The sequence below is a fragment of the Rutidosis leptorrhynchoides genome, chromosome 2 (genome assembly GCF_046630445.1).
Source record: "Rutidosis leptorrhynchoides isolate AG116_Rl617_1_P2 chromosome 2, CSIRO_AGI_Rlap_v1, whole genome shotgun sequence".
NCBI classification, from domain to species: Eukaryota; Viridiplantae; Streptophyta; class Magnoliopsida; order Asterales; family Asteraceae; genus Rutidosis; species Rutidosis leptorrhynchoides.
Genome location: NC_092334.1, coordinates 3,983,964 through 3,995,637, shown reverse-complemented (window position 1 = coordinate 3,995,637; position 11,674 = coordinate 3,983,964). Strand labels below are relative to the sequence as shown.

The window sequence follows — 11,674 nt, the reverse complement described above, 5'->3', positions numbered from 1 at the left end:
ATGAAAACGCATGGCAAAAGAAAAAACAAAAGAAAAAAAATACACTTTAACGCCGTATAAGACGAAAACCAAAAATAATAATAATTTACAAAGGTTTTATGGGTGACTATTAAATCGAAGCTACAATTTTTTTTATCACAACTCATATGCAAAACTAGTTTTATGAGCTCGTGCGTTGCACGATAGTTGTACAAATTCGTATTCGATAATCCTAGTATTGATATGTTATCAAATGCAAAATACAATTACAATGAAAAACATCATTCATTACTAATATTATTTGTATCGAGAACATTAATATCGAATACTAACGTGAGCTCGTGTATTGCACAACAATTGTATAAATTAGTATTCGATAAAGTTAGTATTAATATTTATCAAATGTATAACACAATTACAATGAAAAAACAGTTTATTACTAATAACATTTGTATCAAAAACATTAGTATTTATACTAACGCATAGGTTATGAGCTCGTTTATGTGATAGATTGTTTATTTAAATGGGGTGTCTATAGGGAACTTTGTCGCTGTAAAGTACATCACTGTCTTCCTATTGACCCCTCGGCTCGACATTGTTCAAGTAGTTCTCGTTTCGGTAATAAGCTTGAGGACAAAGGTTTTTCCTGCTAACTTACAAATATCGGTTCATTAGTATAATTGTTTCCTAGATTTAGTATACATACTTGTAATGTAGTCATTGTCGTGTACCTTTCTCGAGTTTCCTTTTATTTCGTTTCTGTATCTCTAATTCAGCTCTTAGAGCATTGTAATCATCTTATTTATTAATAAAAATTGTTGATCTTTAAAAAAATATTGTTTATTTAAAAATATTAAATTAATGAATAATAATTAATATTACTCCGTAGTAAACTGATGTTAATATCTATACATTTATACATTATTCTAAAGCGCGTGCCAATAATCCTACGTGTCATTATTCCGACTAATTGAATACATTTATTAACATGTATATGGAAACTTTAAATTACATAACTTCTTTACGGGAGTTATTTTAGGGAGTTATATCATTTAATTAAGATAATGTCACGTAAGATTATTTAATTTAATTTAATTAAGAAAATGACACGTAGGATTATTTAATTCAGATTAACTGAGAAATTGACACGTAGGATTATTGACACGCGCTTTATAATAATGTATATATTTCACGCGCCTTAAGTTGGTAAAATTGCAATTTTTCCAGGCAACCCATTGCAAAAGCTTTCTTTTAAATAAATTGGTTAAAAACCCTTTCTATAATGATCTATGTGAATGTGATAACTGTTATTTATATTTATATACTATCTAAAAGACAAAACACTATTTCACTATTCACCAATATTAATCAGGGGTATTTCCGTCATTTCACTTTTTTTTTTTGTATCCACTACAAAGGGGTCAAATTTTCTTTTCCAATTTAATCTATAACTACCACAACACTGCTTCCATTAACCTCCCCCAACAACCAGCAATAGCATCCTACCACCACCACCCTCGACAGCCACCGACAATCACCACCGTCACCACCAGTGACCATCATTCGACCTCCGGAAAAGACGACCACCACCGTCACCACGATGACCATCAAAACTGCTGTCGACTACAGAAATCTGAAAAAAATGAAAAAAGTAATTTAAACATAGATATGAAAAAAACAAGAACAAATCTAAAAGTAACAACCAATTAATAAACAAGAACAGATCTAAACATAGGGCTTTAGTGGTTCATGAAAGATAAGCTCAGATCTGAACGTAGATAGGTTTGGTGATTGATACAACATAAACACGTACCTGAAAAGTTGAGTGGACAACGTTTTTGGGTCGTGTTTTTCACGGCCGTGGCTTTGATGATGGAAAGCGCAGATTTTCTTGACCCAACAAAGAAACAAACGAGATTAAGAGGCAGCAAAATTTTAGGGCAGATGATAGAATACTTTGAGTTTAGTAAATACTACTGTAAGAAAAAGTGAGGAGAGAGGGAACAACCCTTGGTAGCCTTGGCCTTGAGATTAGTTGTAAAAAGAAGTACGCAATAGTTTTTACCATTTTACATTTACAATATAAAAAAAAAACAAGGGGTAATTAGGTACGGAGTTATATGGACTATGGAGTAATGAAAAAAGGCATAACTTAATTTATTTTAGAAAAAAATTCATGGTTAGTCCATAAACTTTGTATCAAAAATCAAATTTAGACCTAAAGTTTAAATTAATCATGATTGGTCTCAAGTTTTAAACATAAATCATGCTTGATCCCAGATTTAACTGAGCATTAACTGAGCGTTTATCATGTGTTAAAATTAACTAGATGGTATTAACACTCATATTTATCCTTACAAATGTAAACCCAGAAAAAATTAAAGGCAAATTCCGAAAAACAATCAAATAAAAACAGCAACCAAATCAAATAAAAAATAAAACCAGATACAGATCTCTTGAAATTCGAAAACAAAATAGAGAAATTGTTGGTGGCGACAATCTCACGAACATATACACAAACAAACCTGAACCTAGTAACAAATCATTTCAGTTTATTCTAAACTACCAACAAATCATTTAAAAACAAATTCAAACTAGATCTAAATGACTTTGGAAATTTTAATGGTTTCTACATCAACTCAGAACCGATTACAAGGAACAAACTAGATCCACCTATGTCTATAATTAATTTGACGGAGGTGACAGTTGCATCAGGGTCGGGGTCCTCGTCGTCGAAACTAAAGTTTTGATAGTTACACGATTGTTAGCTGGATAACGTTGGAGCTCGTTACGAGTTTAAAGGTTAGGATTTCATTTGCAGGTTTTAATAGGTTAGAACTGTAAGCACTCCGATGATGAAAAACCTGCGATTGCTACAATTTGTGGTGGATCTGATATAATGAAAAACGAAGGTTCGATTTCCAATAACGAAAAACAAAGGTATGATGGATGCATGTGGGTGGAATGGAATTGGTTTGAATATCGAGGCAATAAAAATCAACGATCTGGAGCTTTATAGGTGGGTGAAATTGAATTATGGTGTTATGAACTTCGAAGTATTGATCTAGATTTTTTAAGAATCCATTGAACCAAAGTGTTCCTTTAACTGCGAAATCAATTAGATGATAATAATCCTATGATTTGGAATATAATAATCTTATTTTTAATAATGTTTTTGCTAATTGTTAAATCAGTTGTATGTAAGATCCTGAATTTTGTACATCAGAAAATGTTAGTGTCAGTAAATGGGTGCATCAGAAAGTGCCACTAAAAGTCAACCTAACTTAGAATCAGAATCAGACAATTTCAGAATTTACATCGGAATCAGAGTCAGACAATTTCAGTCCCTGTACTTTAGAATCAGAATCAGACACAGCACTGAGCCGCGCCACGGGCTAAAGCTGTAACTGATGCTGAATTCATTTTTAAAGGTTAAATGAGGGGTATAATTATCTTTTCGCATGTGGACGGGTTTTTGGCCATAAAACTGATCCAAACCTTATCCCAACTTCCTTTCTTCCTCTTTTCTTCACCCTCACGCACATCAAACCCTAGATAGAGAGAGGTTCTAGAGAGAGAATTAGAGATTTGGGGAAGAAGAAGGGTGATTCGGGTCGGGTCTCAAGAGTTAAAGTTGTTCACCTCGTTCTCTGCTACATTGTGGTAGTGTTGGTAAGTTCTAACTCCGAATTTAATTGTTTAAGGTTCTTGTTCATGTTTGGGGTTTGAGCTAGTTAGGGTTATAAACTCCATTTCTCATGAAATTGGGGGTTTTTTTGTATGTATTGTGTAAGTAAACCCGTTTATTGTGGGTTTAGGGTTTGTTGATGAATTTGGAAGTATTTGTCATGGATTTGGGTGTTAGTCACTAGTTTGTAAGTGTATTGGTGGTTTTGATGTTCTTAAGAACAAGTATTAGTCAAAATTGGTGTTGACTTTGGTTTGGTGTCAAACTAAGTTTGAGTCAAGTTTGGGTGAATCAAGTATGTAAATACTTGATTTAGGTGTTAATTGGTATTTTGAAAATATAATCACTAGCCGTTAGTGATTATGGGGCGCTTTTATGACTTTGGTCAAAATGGGTAAATTGAATTTGGTCAAATTTGATGATGACACTAATTTTGGATTTAATGGATGTTAAACATTTTTGTTAAGTGTTAAATGGCGTTTTGAATGAAAGTAATCGTGGAAAATGATTTTGGGTTAAAATGGTATTTTAACATAAGTCAAACGTGGTCAACCGCAATATGGGACAATATTGCACGTGTTGGAGTTTTGGTGTAAATGACATTTGAAATGATTACTACCTAAGTAGTGCTTTAGTGTTAAGACCTAGGTTTGGTCTAATTGGTGTAAAGTATGATTTGCGTTAAATTGTACTTTGTTGTGTGGATCTAAATTACCACCCGAAGTGGTAATTGATTTGTGTCCATTAGGTGTTAAATGGACGGGGTTATGGCGAGTAAGGTGTGATCCCTCGACTAAGGGATGTTTGTGTCGGGTTCTCTTTTAGAGAATGTATATTTATGTGTATATTGGGCATATGTGCGATATAGGTAACTATTTGCTCGGATATGAGGACGAAGACCATAATACACGACTTGTGCGAGCATTTCAAGGTGAGTGGAATAATTATGCATGTATGTATATAGTGTATTTATTTGTGTGCTATGGTATGAACCACGAAGCCGGTAGTGCCATAGCATGTGCGGGTGTGCTATGATGTGAACCATGGAGCCGGTAGCATCATGGTACGGGTGCTATGATGTGAACCACGGAGCCGGTAGCATCATGGTACGGTGTTGTAGTGTGAACCACGGAGCCGGTAGCACTATGGCACGAGTTGTTAAGCTATGAACCACAGAGCTGGTAGCACCTTAACGTGAGTATGACTCGAGTTACGATGTGAACTACGGAGCCGGTAACATCATGACAAATGCGTATGGTGTGAACTACGGAGCCGGTAGCACCATGACGCGGGTATGGTTAACCATATGGTGAGTGTGTTGTTTATTTAGCATTTAATATTGTGATGAATATATGCTATTGGTTATGCTAGATTGCAGTTTTGGAGATTATTAGCTTTATACTTTGCGATGGTATGCTAATTAGATTGTTAGCATGTATGCGGTATTTGTGTGAGTGTTTGCAAATAAGTAAATTATATATATATATATATATATATATATATATATATATATATATATATATATATATATATATATATATATATATATATATATATATAAATATAATTATTGCATTCACTAAGCTTTATGCTTACCCCTCTCGTTGTTTACCTTTTTACAGGTATTGTGATTGTGAAGCTAGCTAGTTGTTAGACTAGATGCGTAGGAGCGCTTGGGCTCGATGGGGGTAGCTTTTGGATACTTGGACGCGGATTGGGGATTCGGTAGTCCCCGAGATTATGCTCTTGGTATCGGGTTGGGTTATTGAGTATTAACCCATGTTTTGTGTAATTGGGTCATTATTACAAATGCTTTTGTCATGCATAATCTTTGTACCAAGGGTTATATTAAGTTGTTAAACGTAACGTTATGATATTTTGTTTTTTGTTAAAACAGAACTGAAAATGTTATGTATTATAAACGGTATATTGGGACCTAACTTATAAAAAAAAATGTGCTTCGTTTTTGATAAACGGATTTGGAGTCGTTACATTGTATGCTGTTGTTCTTATTAATAATCTTGATCTTGATGTTATGATGATGATGATAACTTAGTTGCGAAAATGTGAAATCAGTTTCAAGATAACTTATGGTTGGTTCCAAATTTTAAACATAATACACGTTTGGTCCTTCATTTAACTGGGCGTTAATACTATCTACTTGACTTTAATACGTGATAAATGCTTAGTTAAATCTGGGACCAAATGTGTATTATGCTTAAAACTTGGGACCAACCATGATAGATTTAAACTTTAGGTCCCAATCTGATTTTTGATACAAAATTCGTGGACCAACCATGAAGTTTTTTCTTTATTTTATATCCAATTATTAATCATGAGTTTTTTTTTCTTTCTTTTTTTTCGTATAAATAAATGTTTTCATGAGTTAGTTTAGTCAAAATAAAAGGTGTTTTTTTATCTACAAATATTTGTATCTTTATCTATAGCTTTGATTTAAGGGTTAGAGGAAAACAATTAATTTTTTCTTTTTCGTCGTAGAAAATGCTTTCTGATATTAAAAAGAAAAAAAAATAACTTTTTTAAAAATCCTTTTTTCCAACTTTTTTCCATTAAATTTATAAACATACAATTAACCGATCACTAATCGATCAAAATCACTGACCGTTAACTGGTCCAAAACACCCTGCAGCAAAGCGCGAGAGATATTTAAAATAACATTTAAATCTTTGATGGGTTATAGCTTTTAATTCGAATCAAGTTGCGCTTCAACGACATCATCGTTAGCTATGAAATAATTTTACAAACTAAACCCAATAAAATACATTGAAAACCGAACCCCGGGCGCAACGCGAGGGAACACAACTAGTTTGATCTAAGTGATAAAAATATGATTATATAATGATAAATGTGGTCACTGACATGATATAATAAAGATCTATGTAGTTAATGATATGATGCTTAATGATGATGATATATGAAATTGCCTTACAAGGCGTATAAATATCTATACTTTCTATTAAAATTCTATAATGATGATGTAATAAATAGGCTAATTCCTTTGTTAATAAAAAATTAAAAAGAAAAAAAAAATTTAAGCCCAAAAGTTTATGTCATTAATATTAATTAATTAAATCATAAAAAAGTAACCCTGATTTAAAACCATACCGTAACCTTAATCCACCCATATTTTCGACGCCTCTCTTCTCCTACGGCTCCTCTACAACCCAACGACTACAAACCCTAAAACTCAGATGATTCAATCGGAAAAGAATCCAACCCCTCTCATACAAACCCAATAACTCAATTGATTGCACCGGAAAACACACTGATTAATCATTTATTTGAAATCAATATGTGTTGGTGGTGTTGGATAATTCCATATTCTGATCAAATTTTTTTTCTCAATTATTGGATTTATACAACTATAGCCCATATACTAATTTGACATTTTCTTGGCAGGTCAAGTTAACAAGAGATGGCGAGAATGAGTATTGACATGTGTGTTATGATTTTGTTCTATTTATTTTATATGTTAGTTGCTACCATTTGCATATGAGGTTTAGATGTTGTAATCGTCCTTACTATTCTTACTACTAGGCTTATGGTGCTAATCAGGTGAGTCATGAGAAAAATCATCAACACTTAAATACAAATCAGTTTGTAAATTTATATGAATACCAAGTGTTTGATGAAATGCCTACATGAAGATTTGTATTTTGTTTTTGTCACTTGAATTTATATGTTTTTTACTTTCTCGACATGTTACATGGTTTTAACAGGTTACATGGTTTCAAGAAAAGCTAAATATGGTTATTATTTCTTATTTTAGTTTTTCAATTTTGTTTCTGTAATTCAAAGTTAAGTGCTGTTGGAATTTAGGGTTTTTATTTTATTTGTTCAATTACTTAAAGTCGGATTGATGAATGATGTTGGTTGCAGGTTATGCGCTCTTGGAACATATGCTTGTGAAGTTTGTCACTTTTTGATGATTTGTTAATTTATTTGTAGGTTATTATAAGTGGGATGTTGGTTGTATCTTCAAAAGGTGAGTACATTAGTTCTTTTCTAACAATTTGTGATTATAAATTGTTTTCCATCTTTCTTTATAAGAAAGTTTTTGGTTATTACCTTTTTTACTTCAAAGGAAACTGCTACCTGAAGTTACTTGATTTCAAAAATTAATAAACTGAAATATTTATATGAAGTATTTGTATATAAAGCGTTAAAATATTAAGGGTAATGTGAATATGGTGCTGTTAGGCATCTAATATTATATGACACTCCTACATAAACGACACCGTATAACCCAAAAACTAAAAAACCTAATAAAAACCTCCTACTCACGTTGCTTTCTTCTTCAACGTACCACGTAGCTGCATTCTCCATTCCTACTATACCTATTCACAATCCTAATTTTTCATTATAATCAACGTCCCTTCTTAATTATTCAATCAATTTCGTTGTAGAACTACGCAGGTATGATCCCTTTATAATTGATAGTTTACATTACACCAATCGCAATCAATGCTTACCTCTTTTCTAATTCTGTGTATTACATAGTCAATCTCAAGTCGAAGTTATTGCCATATTTATTATTTTGTCTTATTTCAGAAATCAATTATTCATCTTTTTACGTTGATGGCAAATGCAATATTTACGTTAAATTATCCATCATTAAACTATAGTTTCTTATGGTAGTTTTTGTCTATGTGTTTGCACCAATATGATTGTCTTTGTGTTTGCTTATAATTCATGCACCAATATTTTCAATAATTCATGCTCCGATATATTACTGTTTGTCTTTGTGTTTGCTTTCAATCGGAGCGGGTAGTTCATTTTATATATGTATCTAATTGTGTTTTGGCTACAGAAAATGTTTGATATTGAAGACATTGACACAAATGGGTATCTAGTCAATCACGATAGTACTTCGGAATCTGAAAATGAGGAAGAAGTTGATGTACAGGTGCAGGGTTTATATGAGAGAGACGCATGACAACGACGATATTGTAAATGATGGATCCTTGTTCACCAATAATGGTTCCGAGTCTAAAAATGAGAAACAAAATATTGATAACATGGATCCTGAGTTTGAGAAGGATGATAGGGGTACTGATGTACATGTCATGGGAATGGTTTTTGATGACCCAGATGAAGCTTACACATTTTATAATCGCTATGCTTTTATACATGGATTTGGAATACGTATACGAACAACCTATAGAAATAAGATAACAAATGAGGCTTACCGAAAGAGATACGTCTATAACAAAGAAGGATTTAAGGATACTTCAAATGATAAGGTTAAGAAACGTCGTAGGGAATCAAGAACGGGCTGTAATGCAATGATTCAAGTATCTAAAAATAAAGATGGTAAATGGGTTGTGGAAGCTTTTACAGATATACATAACCATCAATTAAGCACACCGAGCAAAGTAATGAAACACCGTTCTCATGGAAAGACACACCGCACGATGGCTTGTAAATATCTTATGTTGGATCTTAGCAAAAATGGCTTGAGGCCTTGTCAAATAAAAAAGGTTGTAAATTCCATGAAAGATCCACATACACCTGACGTAACTTCGAAACAATGTGTTGATATCCTATCTGAGGAGTGAAAAAAATATAGAGGTAAGGAACTTTATGGGGTTATCAAATATTTCCAAGATAAAGCCTCTGTAGATAGTAAACATTATTGGGTTGTGGACTTATTTGATGATGGGTCTCCAACAAATATTTTTTGGGAGAACGGGAGGTCACGGGATGCATATGTAAATTTTGGAGATGTTGTCGTGTTTGATGTGACATATATCACTAACAGATTTAAGATGCCGTTTTCTCCTTTTCTTGGTGTAAATCATCATGGCCAGTCTATACTTTTCGGAGGTGCATTACTAGAGAATGAAAAAGAAGAAACTTTTGTTTGGCTATTTGAGTAGTTCTTAAAGTGCATGTTTAACATGCATCAAACGGCAATAGTTACTGATCAGGATAAAGCAGTGAGAAATGCTATCAAAAGAGTTTTTCCAAACGCTCACCACCGGTATTGTTCATGGCACATTAATAAGCATGAAACCGAGCAGCTTCGACCTCTTAAAGCACGTTATAGTGATTTTCAAGTCACGTACAAGCAATGGGTTAAAAGTCAAACAATCGAGGAATTTGAATCCCGGTGGTTAGCTCTACGAGATAAGTATAACCTTGAAAATCATAATTGGTTAAATGAGATGTATAACCAAAATACACTTTGGGTAAATGTCTTTTTAAAAGATTGTTTTTTCGCTGGGATGACAACAAGTGGAAGAAGCGAGAGCATTCATTCTTTCTTTGATGGATTTGTTAATTCTAATACTATGTTGAACGAATTTGTCGTCCAGTATGATAAAGCTGTCGAGTCTCGACGAGCTGCGGAAGAAGATGAGGATTTCAAAACGATGAACACGAAGGCAGTTCTTTCTTCCGTTAATAAAATAGAAGAAAAAGCTGGTGCGCGTTATACAAGCAAAATGTTTGATGTTTTTCAAAAAGAGTGGATACAAGCGACTAACAATTTAACTCACGAGACTTTATGTAAGAGCTCAGAAGAGGTGAAATATAAGGTTGGTCAAGTTAATATTGAGAAATTATATTGGAGAACTGTGAACATTCGTTTGTCAGATGAGGTTGATGTGACATGTTCCTGTTCTAAGTTTGAAACATATGGAATCTTATGCAAACATATATTATATGTATTGAAGAAGAAGCATGTAGATACTCTTCCTGATCATTATATTTTACCTCGATGGACACTTGATGCCAGGTATAGAGTGGATAATTACAACAACATGATTGAAGATGGTGAAAACAAAGTTAGTGCCTTAAATCTGTGGTGTGTTCAATCGAAATATATGAAAGTGGTTGAACTAGCTAAAGAGTCTCCCTCTGATGTGAAGAAACTGGATACTCTTTTGGGTAAGTTTTTAGACGAACAAATGCTTCGTAAAAAGTCAACAGATGTTGAAAATTCATCACGGGATTCTAAAGCAGGTTATTCCCAAGTAAACATTGTGCCCCAAATATCAGTTCGGGATCCTCAGGCACCTGTTACTACTAAAGGTCGTCCTAAAGTTGCAAGTAGAATCAAATCATCTCTTGAAGCACCAAAAAAAAGGACATGTTCGCACTGCAAGGGATTGGGTCACTATATCAATAGGTGTCCAGTAAAGAAGGTAATAGATAAGGTTAATTTATTTGTATGTATTATCTTCTTTCTTTTTCATCTTTACTTATTTATTCATTTTGAAGTCTATCAATGGTTATTTGTATCAGGCTGCAGATGCAGAAGCTGCTAAAAAAGCTGCTGCAGAAGCTGCTAAAAGAACTGCTGCATAAGCCGCTGCTAGTACCCGATAAAAGAGCTACTGCACAAGCCGTTTTTATTAGATTATGCTTAGCTTCTATCAAATATTATTTGAGTTTTTGATGAAATTACAACCTTTTGTTGAACAAAAACGATTGAACTTTATTTCGTAAACATCGAAACTACTTATGGTTTGGTTACTTTCAATCAAACTTGATAGCATTATTATATCACATGCACATCCAAGCTTGTTGAATCAGTTAACATTTGAGTTTAATTTATGAGGAAGATACTTTTAAACTCAAGCCTGGTTGCTTACTGATGGTATTATATGTACTGAGATGAAGATACTTCTAAAAGTAGATCATACCTTATGTTGGATATTTTATGAAGGATAACTGTATGTATGCCATGATCATACTTTTAAATGACATGATATATCAAGCTCGTATGCAAGTCACTCATTGTGCATTGTGCATTGTGCATTATGCAAATGAAGTAAAAAATACAATCAACCAGTTTCTATTGAATGGTATAAAATCGTACATTGTGTCTCAAAATTCTAGTAGTCGACTTTACCCACTCACTTTAGCTTAACAAACCTAACACACAACTCACTCAAATAAACTATCCAAATACAACAATGGTAGAAACATCATGCCACCACTATCAAGCTTGAATCGTAACGTCTTTGGAACAAATATTTT

The 11,674-nt window shown here is 33.2% G+C and overlaps 1 pseudogene; it reads left to right on the top strand.

Moving 5' to 3' along the window:
* The first annotated feature begins 6,848 nt into the window (after positions 1–6,848).
* LOC139890490 (protein FAR1-RELATED SEQUENCE 5-like) lies at positions 6,849–11,209 on the top strand (annotated as a pseudogene).
* Positions 11,210–11,674: the final 465 nt, after the last annotated feature.